Below are 22,913 nucleotides of genomic sequence, written 5' to 3'. Positions count from 1 at the left end.
ATTGTGCTCCATTGCAGAGGGATGAAAAGCAGTAACTGAGTTCTTGCATCTGCCCGTGTGCTTGCAGACATGTCCCTTTCCATCCATCAGGATGGGTGTGAGAAGGAATAGCCTTATTTAAAGCACATAGGGTGCTGGGGTTTTTCCTTCCTGTTGGAGGAGGGGATGCCTCAAAAAGCATCTCCGTGCTGCAGAGCCAGATCGCTGCTGTTCCCACGAGCCTGCACTGACCCTGCACTTTGATGCTGTTTTTTTCTTTCTCTTGTTGCTTGTAATGTTCTTATCAGCTGGGGCCAGCTGAAGTCAAGCGGGCTGGGGATGACAGGGGGTTTGCAGCTCTGACTTCTGAGTCACCAGGAGTTTCATGACAGTGGCCATGAGGAGCAAGAGTTGCTTGCCAGCTGCTTGTCTTTGAAGGCTGGCTATTATGGTCTAGTGTCACAGCTGAGACTGTGTGTATGTGTGACTTCCTGCCTGGTTTTGGATGAACTGGGATGTGCAGCGTGCACAACATACTCATCTTCAGGTGCCTTAAAGTAAGTCCCTGATTAACAGCCACTGAGCTTGGGGATAACTGTGTACTGCTAAAGCATCACTGAAACCGATGTGATTGGATAATGATGATACCAACCTTGATGGAGAGGGGACTTCTATCACACACAAAAAGCCACCTGATAGAAGTTTTCAGTCAATAAAAGTGACTGTTTCAGTTTTTCTTTTCCATGGGAAGGTGGAGAGGAACTTGCAGCCCATTTTGTATGCGATTGGTGTTATGAAAATATATATATATATTTTAACCCTGAAAATCTTCATACATTCAGAATGCAGCCCACAGCAGCCTCTTCTCTGGGCACCCCCAAAGCTGTGCTCCCTGCTGAGTTTGATCTTGGGGGTGAGTAGAACTGAGGAGGCTGAAGTACTCTTCAAAAGATTATGTAGCATGTTTTGACGCTAATAGAAGGGGGAAAAAGTTTCTATAGATGGATGAAAAAGAACATTTTAGGTCCCCATGGTGAGACGGTGTGGATGCACAAATGTGGCTTTACCCTTTAGGATCTGCAATTGAAATGGGAGATGATTTGAGCTTACAAAATATCCCCCTGGAGTTCTGGTGCTGCACTATTCAAGCTTTTGGCAGAAAAATCTTCATTACCCAAGGTAAGCGTGGAACTGCTTTTCCTGTAGTGGTTCATAGACTGGTCTGTAACTGATCCCAGAGTCTGTAAATGAGTGTGACGTGGGTACCAAGGATGTTATTTTTGCTGGTAATTTTCATCTGAACTTTGAATGTCACAAGGTGTTTTCCTGAGTGGTTTTGGGAAGGTCTCAAGAACCTCCATTGGAAGCAGCTAACAATGGTGTGAAAAGGTGGGCTACCATGCTGACAAGGCTAAGGTGTAAATAATGTATTCATTCCCTTTGACCAGTTCTTTAGCTAATTCTGGATATTCCGCTTAAAGCTGACAATATCATCGGAGCTTGTTGGCTTTATCAGGACAGTGCCAGCAGAAGAGCAATGGCAGCTGCAGCATGCAAAACTCAGTAGTAATTTCTTTGGAGTATTTCCCAGTTTCTCTTAGCTTCTTTCCATTAACGTTGCTTAACAAACTTCTGAGAAAAGTTTGGATAACTGGTTATTGCCCCTGAAATAACTGCAGTTAATTACATGAAGATTGATGGCCTCTTCTTCAAGAGCCATCAGAACAGCCTTCATCTTCCTGGAGTAGTGATGACCTTTCCAGGAAATGGGAATGAGGAAATGCAGTGGGAGATTGTTTGGGTAAACAAAATGTAATTTAGAATCCATAAAATTATGGGGAGAGCAAGACTGATGTGTTTCCCTACATACCATCCTCCTTGCTGCAGCTTGCAGATAGACAGTGTTAGCTGGTAGCTTACCCATGATGAAAATGGGGAAGATGAAGCACAAAAAGGACCCATAGTCAGCAAGAGGCTGGCTATGGGACTAGCAGAAGGCAGAGGAAAGCACAAGTTGATGTCACCTTCCCTTAACATCTGATGGAGGCTGTTTTCTTGTAGTCAGAGCTTTGGTTCTCACTGTTGGATGTGAATCAAAACCAAAGGTGTTGCAAAGAGCCTAAGGCCTTCACTTTTGATGTTGTTGAAATTACAACAAGCTCATGAATGCTATTAAAGAACACTGAGTGACCTCTGCCCTTGGAAATCTCCGCTGTTAGAAGATTCATTTGTTGAGCTGACCATTAATAGACATGCCTGCAGTACATGGCAACAGAGATGTGGAGGAGGCTTTGTGTGATTCCACCTGTGTTTATTGCCCTGAGCTCTGCTGGTGGAAGAACCATCCTAGGGTGACCATTGGATTTGGGATGGAAAACATGCTTAGGTGCTTGTAAGGGAGTCATGCTATTGGGAAATCTTTGACTTCCAGATAGGCAGCCCCACACTGTGCTGTGTGGTGGTTATCTTTGGGCCAGGCACTGTGTACTTGAAAATGGTATCTTCAAAATGGACCAAGACAGCAGAAAGTTGGTTCAAATCATTTTGTACCCATGATTAATTGCTTGCTGCTACAAGGTAATTCTGGAAGAACTGAAAAAAATCTTATAAAATACATGCACAAAACTAGCTTTACAAATTGCCAGTTAAAAAGCTGTTCATCCAGTAGAGTCTATTTAAATGTTCTATAGTAAACCCAAGGTCCTCTTCAGTTCATTAGCAAATGCCAATCTTGAGTTCCATCCCTGAAGCTCATGTCACTAGCCACCAGGTCCCCGTGGTATCTCACACAGCTTTATAGCTGGCATAGAGATGCCTCATGTGGGAGGGGATGTGTTGGGAGAGGCAACATGATATTTGCCTGCAGACCTGGGAGAGCGAGTCAAGTGACGTGGGTATATGGAGGACTGCAAAAGGGGGAGTTCATCCTGTTGGAGTAGTGCTGGGATAATGTTAATAATGGGAAGGGAAAGTAAGACACAAAAGGAGATGCCTTGTAAATCGAGGATGGCCTCGAGACAAAAGCCAGTCATGTGTGTTGGGAGTGACTTGTTTCATGTGAGGTTTCTCAATAGCCTCTCTGTGTGGAGGAGACACTGGGGCTCTGTGGAGGGCTGCACGTCCCATAGGGATGCTGGGTCACAAGCAGTGCATGTGACTGCAGAGCATTACCCCAGTATGGGGCCTCGCCATGGCTCATCCAGCTTGGTGGCAGAGGACACTCTGGGGACATCCTCTCTTGGGAAGCCTGTCTGTGCTCCTTTAACTTTCACAAGAAGGAGAAGTGGAGAAGGAAATCGTTTTCTTTTCTTTGGAAGGCTCCATGTTTCTCACTACTGTGATGAGGAGAAGGCTTTTCTCGTGGATGCTTTTCATTTGACACATAAATATCTGAGATTTGAGACAGGACAGTAACTACCATCAGTAGTTGATTACCTCTGTTAATATGCCTAGCACATGGTGACCATTTATGCTGCCTCTTAGTGCACCATGGGCCCTGAAAACACTAGTCTGCTGGCAGGTGAGAGCTACGTGCGCTCTGTTAGAATCATAGAATCATCAAGGTTGGAAAAGGCCTCTAAGATCATCTTAGTCCAGCCATCAGCCTATGCCCATGACCCCTCTGAACCATGCCCATCAGTGACACACCAACCCTTTTCTTGAACACCTCCAGGGACAGTGACTCCACCACCTCCCTGGGCAGTCCATGCCAATCCCTCACCACTCTTTCAGAGGTCTTTTTCCTAATAACCATCCTGAACCTCCCCTGGTGCAACTTAAGGACATTACCTCTTGTCCAGTCATTGTTACCTGGGAGAAGAGGCCAACACCCATCTCACTACAGCATCCTTTCAGGGATCTGACAGCCTACACAAGGGAGCACACAGCAGGGAGACTAGAGCTCAGTGATCCTTAATGTCCCTTCTAACCTAAGCCCTTCTATGATATCTTTGTTGCTGATGTCGCTTAACTTTCAGTGTCTCAGATCCCAACCTTGCTCCCTAAGGGGTGAATTGCAGCCCACAGACTCTAGATGGCCCACAGACCAACAATTTCAGGTGCTTGAAACAAAGTCATGGGAGCCCTTTATCTGCCTGCAACCATCCTATTTCTTGACATCCTACACCATCCATGCTGCAAGATACAGGATATCTTCTTGGTGGAGGCTCTCTGGGCTGAGAAGAACTCCTGGCTATTCCTATTTCAGGAGTAGGAAGCAAGTGTAGAATAAGGATTTGAATGAAAACCTGGGAGCCTAACTCACCCTTGCAGACTACGAGTGGTGGCATTGTGCCAAGCATAAGCTGGGTCCTTCCTGTTTATTTTTGTATCTGAAGGCCACCACGATAATGCCAGTTACTTAAAAGAAAAGTTTGTCTCCCCGTCCTGCTAATTAACAGCCTCTGAGAGGCACCCAGAACCCATCTCTGGGGCCTGGAGTGCTGCAAAAGCATGGAAAGGTTAATTGAAGGCAATGGGAAAACAAGAATTCAAACTTTAACCTTCTTGGTCTGCCCTTGTTATGCTAACAGCATGGTGCAGGCAGACTTAATGACTGCTCATTACCCTGCTACCTAATTAACCTTCTGCTCTAAAACACAGAGAGCCCAAACAGGGATCTTGCTGCCCAGAGCCCTTTCTGTCGGCATCCCCACGGGTTAGGGAAGATATGGCGAAGTTCAGATCTGCTTGGTCAGTGTCTCTTCAGCTTTTGTTATAAGAATTAAGTGGTTTTTCATGATACCACATTCTGCAGTAGTGCACCTGAACACCTTGTTTTGCATCAGCTCTCTTTTAGGAGCAGCTGGGAGCTTTGGGGCAAAATAAGCGAATGAGACAAAGCATCTCAGTGGGCCACAGCCATGTGATAGGAAGGAAAAATACCAAAGCCAGAGTATAAGTGAAATAATGTCACCCCAAGCCCTCCTTGAAAGTGCAGTGGTCTGTAAGGCTTATCTCAGCTTTGTTGGCAGGGCATGACATCTTGCTTTGATGTGTCAATGAACTTGGAGAGAAGAAAGGACTTTTTGGAATGCATTAATTCATTCTCCAGAACACTTACCCTGAGTTTAACTTCTTTCAGAGCCGCTGCTTTGCTCATATCCTGCCTTGTCTGTGCAGAGAGATATGAGGTCATTGGCACAGATGGATTTGGACTGCTCTAAGTCCTGGTGTCTGTACGGTATGTTGGTATGTGGTGTGCTGGGATAGTGTCCACACTTTGGGTATGAGTAGTTGTGGAATAATGTTACAGCTCTGTTTGACTTTCTTCTCTTTCCCTTCCTAGAAGCTGCTTTTCTCTGGTGTCCTGTCATGGCATGGATGTCTCTTGTATCACATAATAATTGAGACTGGAAGAGATCTCTGGAGGCAACCTGGTCCAAGCTCATGCTCATCCAGGGTCTTCTGGGTGGCTGCCCACAACCCGATCTTAGCTGTGAGTACTTGGCCTTTCTGCTCATGCCTTTCTCTCCCTGACTTGTGAATGTGATAAAGCAGTAGTAGGCTCCTCAGACCCGCAAACCATGACCAGGCATAACCAAAGAAGTTGATGGAGGTTTAAAAAAAACCCACAAAAACATGGCTTTGTAGCAAAGCCAAAACAGGTTGTGGTCAGGATTTCCAAAGAGAAGAACCAGTCTAGCACCTGTGACAGCTGGGACTGGGATTAAGGGGGCCCTTAGGAGCCTTCACCTGCAATCAGCTGCTGCTCCAAAGTGACAGCTGTTTAATTCAAGCATGGTTTCCCCTGCATGGGGGTGGTAAGAAACTCAAAGTGGTTGCTGCCATTGCCTTATATCATCCACTATGTCTGCACCAACTTGATATTTATGCTGGGGATCCACCAAGAAACTGGCAGAAGACCCTCATAGGGATGTCCTTGGTGAGGTGATGAGGCTGGGAGGAAGGGCTGATGGTAAAGTCTTCTGAATGTAACACTGAGCTGAATAACAGCAGGTCCAGAAGGTGCACAGCGAATGATTGGGCTCCATGGGTATCAACTGCTGTGGCAGGAACACCAGGCACTAAGTCAAAGGACAGAATGTGGGATAACTCCTGCTTTCCCTTTCCCATGAAGCCAGAAAAACTCCTCCATGGTGGGAACTGGAGCGATGGATGAACAAGGAGGCCTTCCCTCCCCTTCAGAATGTGGGTTGCCGACAGAGCTATTTGGAGATTGTCACTGCTTGTTTTGGCCCTGACTTGAGTGCTTTGGTCACCACCTTGCTCAGGTGGCTATTTTTGGTCTTGCCAGGAATGGACTTCCTGAAGGGTAAAATGATGGAGGGGAGAAAATAAACTTCATGTTTTCTGAGCTGTAAATAAATAGGAGTTTTTCTTGGCCTTTCCCAGGGTTAGTGGTGAATAAAGGCAGGAGGTGGAAAGAGGGTCCTTGTGTCCCATGTCACTGGGTGGCACTGGTGACAGAGAAGGTCCCTGTAAGGGAAACTGTTGATCACAGCTTGAACCCCTGATTAACCAGCTGAGGCAAGTAACAAGTCAGCTGTGGAAACACAGGTGAAGGTAATTCAGCTGTGCTCCCAGAAGGAGTGGAGCCTGGCTCCACATCTCTTAGATCCCATTTAAGGGCTGACCACCACTAAGGTAGCATCTCTTTTTGGAGGTTGCTCCTTTGTGGAGTTTTTGTGGTGAGCCCCAACATTGGTGAGCATCCATCTCAACTGAAAGCCTCAGCACTGGTGAGTCTTTTCTTAGATACCCTCTGGCTATTTACTCTGTAATTACAACTATACGCTTGTATTATTCCAACTATACAATCCCTATGGTCAGACCTGCCTGATTCATGAGGATAAAGAGTGAAAAATCATGGTCTTATGGTGTGGAGGAGTAAGGGATGGTCAGCCTGCCTCTGTGGGGTTTAAGAAGAATGAGGCCAGCAGTTTCATTTGACAACCAGCTTCTTCCTTGGCTCTTGGCCTCTTGCTCACCCTTGCCACGTGTATCTCAAACAGCGATAATGGGGAGGAAATGGCTGCTAATTGCACAGTTAATCACAGATGCTAATGCTAATTTGCATCCTTGCTCAGATCCTTGCCAACTTTCTGGCTTGAAAGAGCTGTGTGGCAGAGATGCAGCAAACCCATGGTGATTATAGCCCTGTGTGCAGGTGGGAAGGAAGATCCCATGGGGATTTGCTTCAGGAGACAGCAGGATACAGGAAAACTTATTGAAAGTGGGGAGGGAACGGGTATACCTTGGGGGAAAATCAGAGGGGCAAAGCGGATTTTTCTAATTAGGAGGTTTGGAAAGCAAAAATTAAGTCAAACTAGCTGTTCTGTTGGCAGCTTAAACCTGGAGCTGGTCTCTTGGGTTGTACTGGGATTTGTTCAGAGTGGCTCTAAGAGAGCAGGAAAACGTCAGGGCTGGGATGCTGCTTGCTGGCTGCTGCCACCTCCTGGGGACTGACTTTGTGGCCACGTGGAGCTTTGGAGCTGCTGCCACTGAGACCATCCCAGGGAAAAGGAGAGGCTTCTACCCAAGAAGAGAGAAGGAGCTTTTCCCTTTGGAAGCATTTTCACTGCCTGTTTCTTTAATAAGCACGATGGTGAGATAAAAGCATGGATGAAGGGCTGTCTGGGGAGGGGTTAGGGATATTGCATAGCTGCCTTGCGATATCTGGTGTTGGGGCCATGTGGCCTGAAAGCAGAGCTTGCAAATAACAGGAGCGCTGTTGTGACTCAGAAGCAGCTACTCATGCAACAGACCTGACCCATGATTTCATTCGGCTTCTGCTGTTGACAATGTGTCCTATGGCCAAGTATTCTGGGCATCCTGGCTAGCTTCCCGAGGACTCCTCCCAGCATTACCAGGATGGGGTATCTAGACCACAGAGCTGCAAATTTAAATGGCAGCTTGGGGTTATGACGGTAAGAGGCTCTGCTCTGCACTGCGGCTGATTGCTGTGACCTCGATGCTGTTGGGAACTGGCTACACAATTCCCTGTGTGTTCTACCAAAGCCACCAGGAGCCCATTCATTCTTGCAGCCTCCAGCTGCCCGTACCCAGCCTCAGGGCGAGGGGCTGGTGTCGGCCAGAAGATGGTGCTGGTAGGAAAGTGATTAAAGACGTCGCTCCGTTTCTGCCAGCAGAGTTTGGAATTCTTTCCCCCCACCCCCCCTTTCTCCTATACGAGATGCTGTAAAAATAACTCAACATGTTTAATGGTCCCGAATCTACCACCAGAGTTATTTATTACATCCAGTAGGTTACTGAGAGCTAAACTGCAGTAACTCGATACCTGCGAGGCGAAGGCTGCTTCTGGGTAGAGGATTCTCTGGGTCACTAATGGAAGCATAACCCTGATTGATAATGGTTTTAAGCTTATTTATTTTTCCCCAGGATCCTTCTCATAGCATCCTCCTGCCTGGCTTGACCAGACTGCCCCTCGTTGGGGTAACTCTGGGGATTCCCCAAGAAGAAGCAAATAGTGAGCTGGGCCCCACTTCTGGGAAGGTGTTTTATTTTGGGGTAGGTGGGATCCCACTTCTGATGGCAGTAGAAATGCAGAGCTGCATCTTTCTGTTTGGCATGCCTATGCAGCACTGCTTTCCTGGGGCATTATTGCTTCTGTGATGGGTAATGAAGCCGTAACAGCATTTCTGGTCCTTCTGGATGCTGCTTCTCACTGTGGTCATGCTGATTCTCCTGCATGCAGTGATCCTAGTTCCTAGCACAGTGCATAACCTGCCCTTGTCCCAAGGTAGGAAGTGGTAAAGCCATTGACTACCTCAATATATACTCCTCACATCTATGCACCAGGAGGCTTGTAGGTGACAAGGCAAACCTAAGCACACTAAGCCCTGCTCCCTAGGGCCAGAATGTGTTGCTCCAATTCCAACAAGACTGATGGGACCAATATAGTCTATATGCTTCTGTTGGTGACTGAGAGCAGCTTTCCAGTATTAGCTTTCCCTTGGCGTCCCTACCTTCATGTGAAGCTGCTGAGGGTCAGGCAACAAGACCAGAGCTGAATCCTGCCTTTGTGTCCTGGGCTTTTTATTGAAGAAAACCCTGTTCTGACAAGCTGCAGATCTCTGACTGTGAGGTGATGTGCTGAGCTCTTTGAGCTGTCCCTGAGCCCTTCAAGCATCGCTTCTGGAGATGATGACACCATTTGGCTGGGTTCCTCTGCTGGGACCAAGTCAGTGTAGAGGCAGCTTAGGAATGTATCCCTCTTCCAAGAGATGCTGAGACTGGCTGCTTTTCCATGTTCTCTTCCAAATCTGGCACCATCCAAATCCATCCAAATCAATCCAGGGAAGCCCTATTACCCCTTTATATACACACTGGGTTTGAGGGCTTAATCCTGGACCAAGCCTGCTATTTGAGAGCAGCTGGCAGCACCTTCTCCTCAACTTGTCTAGCTCACATCTGCCTGGCTTCTGCAGTCCTCTGGCTTCTCCAAGACAGCACAGCAATCAGGGCTGTACAGCATCATTTAGTGGGGCCAATCCTACAGTTACTGTGTTTGGGGAAACAAATCAAACCCTGTAGGTTTTTGTGCGTGGATTAATATCATCTATTATTCCTGAAGGTTGGTACTTACTCCTTGGGTGTCTTTCCTCTGTAGAATTGTAGGATAGGGTATAAAGGAAGAGGGTGAGATGGTCTATGGGGTCTCCAAAGCTAGTAAATGCTGGCGTTGGTTCTTCATGTAGTTTGGCCTTTGATCTTGATCATCCATCCATGTGCCGATGGCTTTGAGCAGTGACTCAGGATGAGCTGGAAAGGTTCCAGCATGACCTGAATGACATCCAGACTTTTCCAAGAGTCGAAATGGGATCTGCACCCACAAATCAGCAGGGAAAGGGAATGTGGCAGCTGAAGCGAGTTGTAATCCTCCTGAAAGGGTGTTATGGTGAGGTGATGGGTCCGAGCTTATCAGAGAATTAAATCACTATCCTCTAGGATAAGTGCACGGCTATGGTCCCAAGGCCCCCTGGACCACATCAGATAAGTAGGTGTGAGTCAGTCCCAGGTGCTGAGCAGTGTCAAAGGGAGAGAGGCTTGTTCTTGTATATTGGTACTGGGGATACAGGACTACTGTCCCCCCTGGAGTAGGGGATCCTCAGTTTGGACATTCTTTCTACTGCAAACCATCTCCACTGGGATCCCTGGGCCTATTATAGCCTGATTAAATATTAAAACAATTCATTTTGTACTTAAACTGTTTTGAAGGTTCCTGCTGATGATGACTTTGAAGTCTGTGGCAAAAGGGTTTGCTCTCATTTTTAACTCCCCCCCACCTTTACCTCCATCCCTACCTTTCACCAGGCAGGAAGAGGAGGGTAGTTCTCTTCTGCCATTAGCCCTCATCCAAACCACATGGCTCTGCACCAGAAGAAGATGCATGAAAGGCACCCAGTCACTGGGATATCCATGACAGGTGGGGTGGCTTATAGGGGCGAGCTCAGAGATTGTCTGTCTCTGCACTGCCTGGAGTCTATCTGTGACCACTTCTCCCTTTTCCATGTTGCAGCAAGGAGAGGCCAACTCCAAGGATACCAGGACTTGATCCGAGCCTCCTGGGGGGAAAGACCTGGGTGGGATCATAGCACTGAAGGGATGTTTGAACATCTAGTGGGCTCAGAGCCTAAATTTCAGGTTGTACCCTATTTGCTTTTCACCATCCAGTCCCATGAGATCTGACACCTCTCCTGTGTCTGTTATAGATGAAGGAAAAGGTGCCAAATATTTAGTCTCTGTTGAAGCAGCCTTCCTTCCTTCTCATGCTTTCCCTCCCCCTCCTCTAGCCCCATCTTTTACATCTGTTGTATGTGAAATCCAGCAAACTCTCAGCAGAGCTCATTACTCACGGCCCACTGCTCTGAAGAGGGCTGAAAGGTCCTGCACGTAATGATTTGGAGGTGATTTGTATTTAAGATGCTTGGTTTTCAGATGCTGGGGGAGGAGGAGGGAAATTAAATAATTGAAAGCTGGTGGGGAAGGGATGCAGAGAGTCCTGGATAGAGGGAGAGGGCAGCAGCTTCTCCTGATCCAGAAGTGTTTGAGTTAATAGTTATCAGTTACACAGATGCTGGGTTAAAACCTGAGAGTGGAGGAAAGTTACAGAATCAGTTGGGAGGGACCCTTAATGGCCATCACTCCAACTCACAATGAGCAGGGACACCCACTGCTCCTTCAGGTGCTTGGAGCTCCATCCTGGCTGACCTCGAGTGTCTCCGGGGCTGGGGCACCCACTGCCTCTGGGCAAAGCCTTCCTTGTACCCATGTAGGATGAGAGCATGCCTCAGGTGTGGGGAAATTGGTCTGTGTGAGATGAAACTGACTGCCATAGCAGTCTTGGTGGGATGTGGTCATGTTTTAAGCAAGAAAGCCAATTTGCCTTCTCACACCTTTGGGAGATCTTGGTGGTGGTCCCAAGTGGTTGACAAAATGCCACCAAAAGGAATGAGTAAGGCTGGAGAGTAGTACCCATGCAGGGCAGGCCTGGTGGTCCTGAGCCGTACAAAGAATGTGGTTTGCTAATACAAAATGTGCAGTGTGAGCCTCAAGGGTCGGTTCTCAAGGTCCCAAAGCAAAGGGAGAACCCATGAGTGCAACACATTTTGGGTGCAGAAACTGAAGCACTGAGGGTGGGAATTAATTGCTTAGGAAAAGAGCTGGTCATCTGAATGCCATTTGCCTGAAAGTTCAGCAAACTTGGCTATAGGGCTGGACTTGGTCTAAAACAGCTGTATTCTGCTGAAGTTCCATTCAGCCTATTTCCTTTTCTTTTGTATAAATGAACAAAAACCTTTGTCTGATTCCTCATGGTGGGTGCTGGCAGGACTCGTTGGCTTCTGGATGCCAAGGGACACATCCAGGGTCCATTCTGCCCTTGAACTTGAAGGCTTCACTTCCAAAGCCTGCCTTTAACCCTGACCTGAACTTGTGCCTGGGAGGAACCTGTTCTTCACACTGGCAAACCTGCGGGTACAGATTTCCTTCCCAACAAGCTGCCAGCAATCCCCTGGTCCCCAGAGGCATGCAGATATCCTATTAGGGCTGGGGAGGCCACTCTTATTCAAATCCTCCAGCCTCAGATCTGAGAATCAAGTCAGATTAAGCTGCCTGATCCGAAGCTAACGAGTCAGGGAATGAAAGGCAGAAATCAATAGCTTGGGAAGATCTAATGCTTTTACACGTGCTGTCTGTGTATTTACTGGCTCTGTACAAGGAATGGGTAAGTCTGAGGAGCCATCCCTTTAATTCTAGTGTTTAAACCCATGAAGATTCTCCCCCTGATGTGGTTTTATCTCCCCAGGCATGGATGCTGGAAGCTGGTTTTTTGCCTGCATCTTCTCTGAGCATCACACTTTCTCTGGAAAATACAGCGCTGGAGCTATGAGCCTGGCCCTGATAGAAATAACTCTAAAAAAACTAGTTTTTCTTAATCTGCTTGAATACCTCAAAAAGCCTTTTCTGCCCATTTCTGGGGCGAGGACAAACAGCACTTTTGTTCTCCCTCCCCCCCAGCGCTCCCAGGCTGTGCAGCTGGTGCCCTGCTCTGCCCGCAGCGGGAGGCTCTGTCTGTCCGTCCCTTCATTGCTGTGTCCAGCAGTTGGAGCGGGTGCTGGCAGATGGCTGGGGAAGAGCAGGGCTTTCTCTTTGGAGGCTGTGATTAAAAGCGCTCCAGTGATGCTCGTGTGGTGCGGGGTTGTCACTCCCAGCAGTCGGTCAGGCTCCGTTGGGGAGTTAAAAGGGGAGATGTTAGTGTAGCGATGGAAGATGCTGTTGGAGCCCAGATCAGATCTCAGGCTCAGCAGCTCAGTCACAGTGCTTGTTGCAAGCAGTGATGTCCAGCAGACATAGCCCAAGCCCTGGCTTAGGGTGATGCTGAAAAGGGTGAATCACTTCTATTTCTGCAATAGGAAAGCATGTATTTAGAAACACCATTCTGATGTTTTTCTAGCTTCCAGCAACAGAGCATTTAGGGTGTCCCATATCAGCAGGTTAACTTGTTGCCCTAAACATCCTAGAAAACATATTACATTGCACATAAAGAATAAACAGAATAAAGACAAGGGATGTCCAAAGTATGGCACTGGTTGAAATGTTTTCCTGGAAAACAAAAATCAATGGTAAATAGTGTATTGCAGAGCTGCACATGAACAGCTGGAATGAGCCCTAAATATTTATTATTAATACCAAAGCTGTTTATTTTTTTGACATATTAAATAGGTCATATCTCATCTAATAAAACCTCCGTGTAAAGTGCTGGCTCTGTTGGGCTGGGAAAAGATTTTGCTTTTGAGATCTGAACAGAGTGAGAATGTAGGAGTTCTTACATTACTCAGAAAATGAAAATTAAAGCCTTTGGTGCTGTTTGCTCGAGTTGGTAAGATTCTCCTTCCCAGAAGTGTGCTCAGAGTAGGGCATATGGGTTCAAGTCTTGTCTCATCCAGGGATTCCTTGTGTCAGGATGGATAAACCACTTAACCTAGACTGGGTTTCATTCTAGAAATGGAACTGCACCAGTGTACCCACAGGGATGATGAAAGTGATGGGAGGCACACAGTGATAGTGAGTACTCTTCCCCATCTTAGGAGACATCATTAAGCAAATATCTATAAAGCTGCCCCAGCTTCAGAAGGTGAAAGCTCTAAGTTAGCTGGATGCTTAAGGGCATTAGGACCTAGTTGCTGCCAAGTCTAAGTGTTGGGGGTGGAAGCAGTGTTGTACAAAGCCCCCTGCATCTTAAAATCCCCATCCAGTGATATTAACCTCACATCAGTCTGCCTAAGTCTTCTAGGAGCTCAGGAAAGCTGAGTATCCTCACAGAATTTCTTTCCAAATGCAGTGAAGTCTCTATTCCTAGCCTCTCAGCAATGGCACTGAGATGGAGAGTTGGAGAGTTGACTCTCCTTTAGCCACCAAGTGGTAGTGAACCCATACCCACCCTTCCTTTCTCAGTTTCCCTACCTTCCAAACGACAAATTTCCTCTTGCTACAAGAGTCTAATATAATTGTATTAACAATCCATGTCCTTAGAATCACAGAATATTACAGATTGGAAAAGATCACCAAGATCATTGAGTCCAACCATCAACCTATCCCCACTAAACCATGTCCTTCAGTGCCACATTTCCAATGAATGCCTCCACCACTTGTCTGGGCAGCCTGTGCCACTTCATTACTTCTCTATCTGAGAAGAAATTTTTCCTAATATCCAACCTGAGCCTACCTTGGTACAACTTTCCCTCTCATCCTATTAATAGTTACCTGCCATTATATATATATAGGAGAGCAGAGCTGGGAAGCATATAGGGGACATAAGTGAAATACAGGGGCTTGAACAAGTCTTGCAGGGTTGTGATAGGCATTTGAATTTAGTTTGCTGCCTTCCGACAGGTGGTGGTGGTGCTTCTGAAAGACAGCTGTTTCCAATAGGTCTGAGACATTTTTGTTCTTCAGAGCTGTAAGCAGCATTGGTTGAGTACATTTTTCCCTGCTGCATCTTTGTGAATGCCCAGGCTCGTCATCTCTGGTTCCACCATCCTCTTATGGAAATCATAAGGTCTCCAACCCTCTGCACATTCTCTTCTTTATTTCTTGTTTTGTTTTCTGGCAAATCCTGACCTCAGTACAAGAGCCAGCCCTGGACTATCTGAATGAAGCATCCCCCACTGGCTGGGCTCATTATCCTATCTTGGTGGACACTCTGAGTTTTCAGCCAATTCAATTTGTACCTAAGTCAGCCTATGCATATGTTAGCACACTCACTGTCCTGGCTTGGCTTTGTGTGTGTGTCTGTCTCTTACAAGATAGGTCCCAAGTAGGATTCAGGGCGGGTTTAATCAGGGCAGACTCAAGCATCTTTATTTTCATAGAATCATTAAGGTTGGAAAGACCTCTATGATCATCTAGACCAGCCACCAGCCCATCATCACCATGCCCTGTAACCATGCCCCTCAGTGCCACATCTCCACATTTCTTGAATCTGTTCCACACCATTCTTTTCCTAGACTAGAAATCTTCCAAGGCTAGAAATCCCATTATTCCCATTGACTTCTGGAATTAAACTTACTTGCTCCCCCCAAAAGTCATTGAACTTCTTCTAGAGGAGCGCGTGGGTTTTTGTAAAGCAAAAGGAAAAAAAAAAAAGGAAAAGGGAAAAAAAAAGCTTCTGCCACACAGATCCCTCCTCTGGATTCTTGACATTGGCTAATCTATGTGTAAATTCACCCTGTGCTGGTTAACTCCTGTGCTAGGGCTGAGCTCTTTTCAATGCACCACATAAATGCTGCTCACCGTGTATTTACATTGAAACGTTGCCCCACTGTACATTAACATTTAAAACAAAATCGCCAGCCCCATCACAAGCATCACTCTGAGGGAAGGCAGCACAGCATAGACATCGTGTAAGTAATTTGTTCAACACTGGTGATAATAAGCTACGCGGAGCAATAAGAACATAAACACGGGGCTTTGTGTGAGCGTGTGTGTTTATTTTTTTCTCCCTTTTTCTTCTTTTTCTTTTTTTTTTTTTTTAAGGAACCTCTGAGGGGAAAAAAAAAGAAAGAAAAAAAAAGCCATGAATGATTCATAGATGCAAGGGGGGAAAAAGACGAAGAGAGAGAGGGAGAGAAAGAGAGATTAAGAGAGAGAAGCTTCAAAGTGACTGGAGTGGATTTGAAGTCCTGAGCGTTCCTGTGCTGGGCAGGCCAGCAATTCACCAGAGAGACCCCGTCAAGCTCCCCCCATCCTTCGCCCCGGCCTCATCCCTGCTGCCTCCTCCTCCTCCTCCTCACTGCCAACGCAGCCTCCCAGTCGCAGGTTCAAAGTTCAGCAGCATCTAATGAAGGGAAGGCCTCCCAAACCCTCTGTGAGTGGCATCTGTTTATAGGCATGGCCCTTCCCTGGTGGTTTAGCCTGGCTTAAAATAAAATAAAGTAAAGTAAAAGAGGGGGAGGAAGAGTGGAACAAGATGCAGGGTTCTTTAAAAAAAAAAAAAAAAAAAGTATAAAAAAATCTACTGGTGATGAAGTGCCTTTGATTCTGAATATTAAAAAAGCCCATTAGATTTAAATGTAGTGAGAATATTAACGCTACTGCCTTGATTTGTATTCACTGACTAACATGGGTACGCTTTGGGAGCGTGAAAGAAAAATATGGCTCATGCCTGGGTGGGATGCTGGATTTCCCAGCAAGGTGCAACCAAGGGGACAGAGGGACAGGTTGTCCTCTCTCCATTCCATGCTCCTGGCCATCAGAGGAATGGGGACTTCCAAAGTCATGACTGATGGGATCACTGCCTGCACGATAAAAACTCATTATTCTTTTGCTGAAAAATTCAGGCACTTCAAAAGTTGTTTTTGCTGTGCCCGGAATAAAGGAGTGCCCTCTTCCAGGCAGTCCAACTCTCAACATTATTTTTTCCTTAGTTTTATCTAATATAACTAAATATTTGCTTCTTCGGTTTAATGATATAATTGAATTAAATGCATGAGCTATCATGGCAGACATGCAGAGGAAGTGAATGAAGTCTAGGGCAAATCCTGTAAGACCTGTTATTGTTTATATGTCACAAAATAAATGACACAACAATGAATGGCTAATACTCTAATTAGCATTACACGCTGACTTTATTTTATTAATCAAAGGCAGTAACAGTCAGTGGTCTAATGAAACAGCTTGATGTTTTAATACTTCCAAAAGAGAAAAAGAGAGAAGGGCTCAGCGCTAATTAGAGTAACAGCTGATTTCTAGAAAAAAAAAAAGTCTGAAATTGTTGCCTGGCAAAAACAAGGATATCAAACACTGCAAATATTCTAATCTACAAAATGAAAAGAACAAAAGATAAAACCAGAAGCTTTTACGAACAGAAGAAATAATAGGTAGCTGTACTGTCATATCAGAACACGTCCTGACTTGTCATTAGTACTACCAAGTGTTGGGATATGAGGAGTTCCAAAAGAAATAGAATATTCAGTTCTTGGCATGTTAAATCTGGACAACCACTTTGTCTGGTTGTGAGCTTCACCCACTTTGCCTGCTGGACTTGCTGTGGACACATGTCACTCAGTGTGATGTCTACACTTTCCTTGAACACCTCCAGAGATGGGGACTCCAACACCTCTCTGTGCATCCTTCTGATCATCTGCAGAAATTACTGACCATTGTGTCTGGATCTCTAGAGTAACTACACAGCAGGCAGGGCAAGTTTGCAGAGCAGATGGTCTGAGACATTCTTGGTCTTGAGAGAAGTCTGACGAGAGGGATCAAGCATAACTGTTCCGAATTTGTTAGTAGTGCCTTGAAAATCCCATGTCTGTGTGACAAACAATATATAAGAACTGGTGTAAAGTGGATTGTATCACCTCCCAGCTCCTTGCTTTCAATGTTTGAGCTGAAGTTGCATTCTTTTGGCCAAAGCTTATGAAGTGGTTGAACTCAGTGATGTCGGACCAGCTTGTACTAGCAGAGCCTGTGTGGGTACGTTGCCATTGCAGAGTGTAATGTGATTTCCCCCAGAGGAAAATTCCTGTTGCAATGCACAGGCATATAAGGAAGCACAATTAACTTCTCTGGAGGAGCCTAAAGCCTGCTTTCCTTGAGTGTTGTGTAATTAAAACCTCAGTCTTGTTAATACATTAGTGAAATGTTTGCATATAATTCATCAAATGTTTATGAAAATGCGTAACAAATAATCTTGACAAACAAGTTGCTTAATTGAGATAAGGGATGGGAAGCCTTGTGAATTTTTAATAAAAAGGGGGAAAGAAAGCACGCTACGTTAATCAGATGAGGTTATCTCATTCAATATTTTCAAGTGACTTCTCCAGTGCACATTTTATTTAATATATTATACAAGAGGCATAACTTGATCCCCCAATGAGATCTGTGTAGAAAATCCTCTCTTGCAACAAACACAGCATTGGCTTAAGGCATTCCCGAGCTATTGATCAAAATCCTATTTTTTGTTCTTGACAGATAAGAGCACTGAAATTTGCCTGGGATTTGCACTTTCTCTAGCTGGAAGAGGAATGACTAATGCCTGGCCAAAGCCTGAGTGTCTTTCTCCAAGTGGGTAGGTAACTGAACTGTCGTACTGAATCAACAGTGGCATCGATATACACACACACCATGGTTAAGCTTTGGGAAGAAGAGAGGTTTCATTCAGATTAAAAGCTTCTCACCCAGTTGATCAAGTGAGAACAGAGGTATCCCACCATGACCACCTCCTCCATAGCTAATGCCCTCCCCACTGTGCTTTTTTATGTTAGTTTGTTCAGTTCATTAACACAACAAAGTTCAATTAGGCATGTTTATTTTTGGCCTGAACTTTGCTTGATAATTCCCATTTCTATTTCAGTCTTGAAAAAGTGCTTTTGAGTCCTACAGCCTCCTTGTCTTGCCCAAAGGTGTCAGGCTCTTTTTTTTTTTTAAACTAGTTTGCTATGGCTTGGAGCAAGAGTGCGTGGATCTGTTTCTATTAGAGCACCAGTCTAAGAAATCTCCATCTACTAGATAGATGCCTATGTGCTCCACAGGGAGAGACAGTCAGGACCTAGATTAGCTTGTTTTTTTTTTCCCCCCACCTTGTTAAAATTACAGTGGAATCTTAGAAATATTTAAACTTGAATCCAATGGGAAGAGGTAATGGACTAGGTGGTTCCCTCTCCTCTTCCTTCTTGTCCTGTTGTGTAGGGTACAAAGAATAAATCCCACTTTTCTCCTTGGTCCTACACCTTGACCAGCTCCATGGGAAGCATGACTGGGTTGTAATGAAATGGATGGAACAAATGACTTTGGTACCATCTTGGGTGGGGATTTGAGCAACCTGGTATAAAGATGTCCCTGCACATAGCAGGGGTTGGAGAAGATGACTTTTAAGGTCATTTCCAACACAAACCATTCTGTAATTCACAGAATCATAGAATCCCAGAATAGCAGGGGATGGAAGGGACCTCTGGAGTCCAAGTCCATCTGCCTGCTCAAGCATGTTTGATTATTCTATGAATACCCATGGAGGATCTAGGAGGAACAGTGGAATAAAGTCCTCATCATCATCCATGGTAGAGTTTGCTGATCATGCTGACAATTCCTCCTCTTCACAAATATCACTGTCACTGTCACACTTCTGAGCTGACATTTCGGTATCTGTTTGACTAAAGACTTCCAACCTTGCTCTCTTGACATTTACTCTGGGACTGAGTATTTATTTATTACCATGCTTACGGAAGGCAAGTTTCATTTTGAACCACAAAAACCTGCTGTTCAGTAGAAGTCCAGGGTCAATTATACTAATTCTCATCCCAAACACCACTACCACCATTGGCATTAGATCAGAAATGCCCATGTCTTGGGTGAATACAGGGTTAAATCTGACCCATCAGGTCTGGATTAGAGCACCAACACATCAGCTTTCAATCACTTTGTATTTTCATACTGGGTCCTTCTGTCTCCTGCACAATCCTTCTCTCATCCCAGTTCCTGCTGTCATATTGTCCAGTTGCAGCCATCCAAGCGCACCCATGTAGGCTTCTGTTGGTGGCCAGAAGCAGGCAAGAGAAAGCTGCAATTAGAAGCTTGAGGTGAAAATTGCTCAGACTCAACAAAGCTCACCCTGGCACGTATGATTGCACTCCAAAAGTACTTGCACAGAGCAAGCCAGTGATGAAGAAACATAGACTACGTAGTTTAAAAAGCTCCCAGCCCAGAGTCAGCATTTCTACCCTGACCTGCCTCATGTATTATTTAGCACGGACTTGTTGATGCGCACTTATATTTTTTTCCCAGTGGAGTTGATGATCTTCCTTCCCTTTAACAGCCTTGCCATTCTCTCTCTGCACGGACGCCATGATCAGTGGGCTATGGATGGACCAGGGCTGGGCTAGTGCTCAACACTGGGATTAAAGAATGCAGAGTTAGAGGATAGGCAGCATGGCCATACTGGCACTGGCAATGGTAGGGGAATGAAATGTGGGGCAGAGATGGGAGTGGGGTCTATGGGAGAAAGAAAAGTGGGAGAAGTGCAGTTGGAAGTGAGTGGTGTTAATGAAATATTCAGCAGTGGTGGGCCTAGACGCATTGCCGAAATTGCAGAAGCAGAGATGATTAATATTTAACAGGGTAAGCTGCCACTTGGCTGCTTTCTGCACATAGATTCCACCCCCACGTACACACACACCGGCTCCCTCCTACTTCCCACCCTCTGGCTCCCCCAAACTCTGTCCTCTGCCACTCTACTCTGAGTCAAGACAATGGCTCCCACCACCATGCTCTGCTTGGGGAGGATGGGGTGGTTCTCAGACCCTCCATGAGGTCTGCCCGAGGGAGATCAGGTCCAAGGGCTGCCTGGTGGGAAAAGTGCCAGGACAGGGGGGGGGGAAGGTAGTCAAGAGAAAGCACATCATTTATTTTTCATGTGGACGGGAGAGCAGGTTGTCCTATTTAGTCACATTAGATGCTCTGTTAACACAACAGGAAGAAAAAAAAAAGAAATAGAAAGGATGAATTAATGCTTGCAGCAGAAGGACGCTGCTCTCTGGTTCTCCGGGCAAACAGGAACTGGTCTTTCAGGGGGTTAAGTGTTTTGGCTCCAGTTGTGCCTCCCATGGGGTGACCCACGTAGGTGATGGACAGCTGAGAAAGGGAATGTGCAAGGCTCTTCATAAGCTGGTTTGGTGCAGGTGGAATGTACACTGGCTCTGTACGAATTACAGCTTATTTAAGAGCAAAGGATGTTGTGGAAAAGCTGGTCTTATACAGCCCTGTCCATGAAATCAAGGAGGAGTGTCCCACTAGGAAAGAAACCAGGAGGTTTCAGTGTATGTTGGAAAGCTAATGAAAACTAAATGAGGATATGAGGAAAATCACTATACATATTTTCTTTCTCCCCATATCTTGGTCTGTATTTGAAATGTTAGAAACACTGAAGCACCATCTTGAAGCCTTCTACTTGGCTTCAGTTCCTGGACCAGCTTGCAGGTATTTGAGCCAATTAAGCATCATCATCTAGTCCATTGCCTTCACTTCACAGCTGAAGGCAGAGCAGCAGCATAGTGGAGGAGCTCTGGCATGCTTCAGTGAAATGACTGCCTTTTACCATGCATGTCGGGATGTGACCCAAAGGAGAGGATGGAAGGTGCCCTGGGGATCCAGGTAGCAGCTCCAAAAATGGAAGCAAGGATTGTTCATATCTTACAGGTACGGAATCAACCACTGGACAGAAAGGAAATAATAGACAGCATGTCTACTCAACTAAATATATAGTTTAAAGGATGAGGAGTCAAGGCTGTTGAGGAAGTAGGATAAGATGGCCATTTGCTTGATGTTCCCCTTGCCTCATGGCTGTAGCCCACTCATCCCTTCTGCTGCCATGCCATGACGAGGGTTAATGGGGATGGATGTGGAATGTGAAAACCAGGTGCAGGCAGAAGCTGGGCCATCTGTGACAGGAGGAGGAACCCCCGTTGAATGTCCCAGAACTAGCAGGAACAGACAACTTGATTTCTATTGTGTAAGTGGGGATTTGTCCGCAATGGTATAGTAACAACTAGAATTAGAAAGGAAGAAAGAGTGAATTCTTCCTTCATCCCAAGTGTGTTCCCTCCAAGGCAAAGGTCAAATGCATTGTGTGGCCGTGTTTGGATTCAGAATAAAATAAGTGACAAAGGCGAAAACCCGGGGCATGCACAGGGACTGAATAAAGAGAAGTGTGGGCTAGACACCAGAAACCATTCTCTCACCCTAGGGGTCATTAACATGTGCAATAGGTGACCTCATGACATGGTAAGGGGCAATAGAGACACTAATGTGAGTCATTTATATGCTGGCTTGAGTGTATTCAGCTATCGATAACAGCATTTTTCTGAGCATAGTGACCAACTCCTTTGATGAAATGGAGATGGTCCCACTTGCTTATGTACTATGCCAGCAGTTACTTTCAGTGTTCAGCTGTCTTCTCTACTTCTCCATGGTGGGGGGGGGGAAAGGCAATCCACAGACCGTCTCCCCATCTCGTATGTATTCCATAGACAGAGTGTATTCTGTCTATGGAATTCTCCTCCTAGAGAAAATGCTAGACAAAGGCTTCAGCATAAAGCATGAAATGCTGATGGAAGAGAAATTTGTCCGAAGCTTTTTTAGTGAGAGAATTTACTGACCTAATAAAACTCTGGTAAATGGAGCAGGATGGAGGCCTCAGAAAGCTCATCCTTTGTTTTGAAGGTTGTAAACCCCTTGCAGGTAAATGTCTGTCTTACTGTTCCTCAGCATCTCCCTTGCCCACCTCCTGTGACCTGACTAGCTCAATGCTGGCTGATTCACCCTTTGCTTGTTGCCCAACTTGATACTGAAGTAGGATGCTGCGCTGTACTGACCTCACTTTCTTGGCTAAGGAGTAGTTGAGGTGGCTCCTGGAATAATGTAAACAGTTGTGGAAGAGGAGAGGGGAGGTATAGTTTAATTCAGGAGAGAGTTTCAGGTTGCACTACATATGGAATAAGTCCTAGAAACTCTACAGTGTAACTGTTGCCTGCACCATGGTGCCTTCTCTGTGTGCATGCACATCTCCCTGCTCCACCACAGTAACAGCTAATCCTACAGGCCAACTTAACAGATTTGGCAGGAACATGCAGATCTCAGTGATACTGTGATCCTGCACATTTTATGGAAAATAGAAGCCATATAAAGAAACTGATCACATGAACTTATTGAATGAAGGTCTGTTCTCTCAGGCCAGCGCTCATCAGGCACCTGAAAATCTTCCCAGTTGAGGCCCTGAGTACCCCAAGTGCCTGCCTCTTAATTATGTATAAGAGACTCCTGACACACAATACAAACTCACTGCGGAGCAATATTCGTTTAGCTGGTGGCCCAAGCGTTTGGTGTTCCTCCAGGATGAAGCACTTGTCCTGTGTACAGATTCAGTACAAAATTGTCTTCTCCTCTTCTTGCTAAGA

The 22,913-nt window shown here is 45.8% G+C and overlaps 2 long non-coding RNA genes across 2 annotated transcripts in view; both read left to right on the top strand.

The window, feature by feature from the left end:
• The first annotated feature begins 320 nt into the window (after positions 1–320).
• Positions 321–6,261, top strand: LOC146760973 (uncharacterized). Its single transcript, XR_014945202.1, has 3 exons — positions 321–536; positions 1,054–1,158; positions 5,267–6,261. It is a non-coding gene; the product is annotated as an uncharacterized LOC146760973 (long non-coding RNA).
• Positions 6,262–15,498: 9,237 nt separating this feature from the next.
• Positions 15,499–22,913, top strand: part of LOC107312886 (uncharacterized) — a 43,011-nt gene continuing 35,596 nt past the window's right edge. Inside the window, exons 1-2 of the long non-coding RNA XR_004307176.2 lie at positions 15,499–15,829; positions 17,938–18,034. This is a non-coding gene — a long non-coding RNA (uncharacterized LOC107312886). The remainder of the gene's footprint in view (positions 15,830–17,937; positions 18,035–22,913) is intronic.

The sequence above is a fragment of the Coturnix japonica genome, chromosome 4, assembly GCF_054131305.1.
Source record: "Coturnix japonica strain WE chromosome 4, WE-NBRP24, whole genome shotgun sequence".
Classification (NCBI taxonomy): domain Eukaryota; kingdom Metazoa; phylum Chordata; class Aves; order Galliformes; family Phasianidae; genus Coturnix; species Coturnix japonica.
This window is presented reverse-complemented; position numbering and strand designations above follow the sequence as displayed.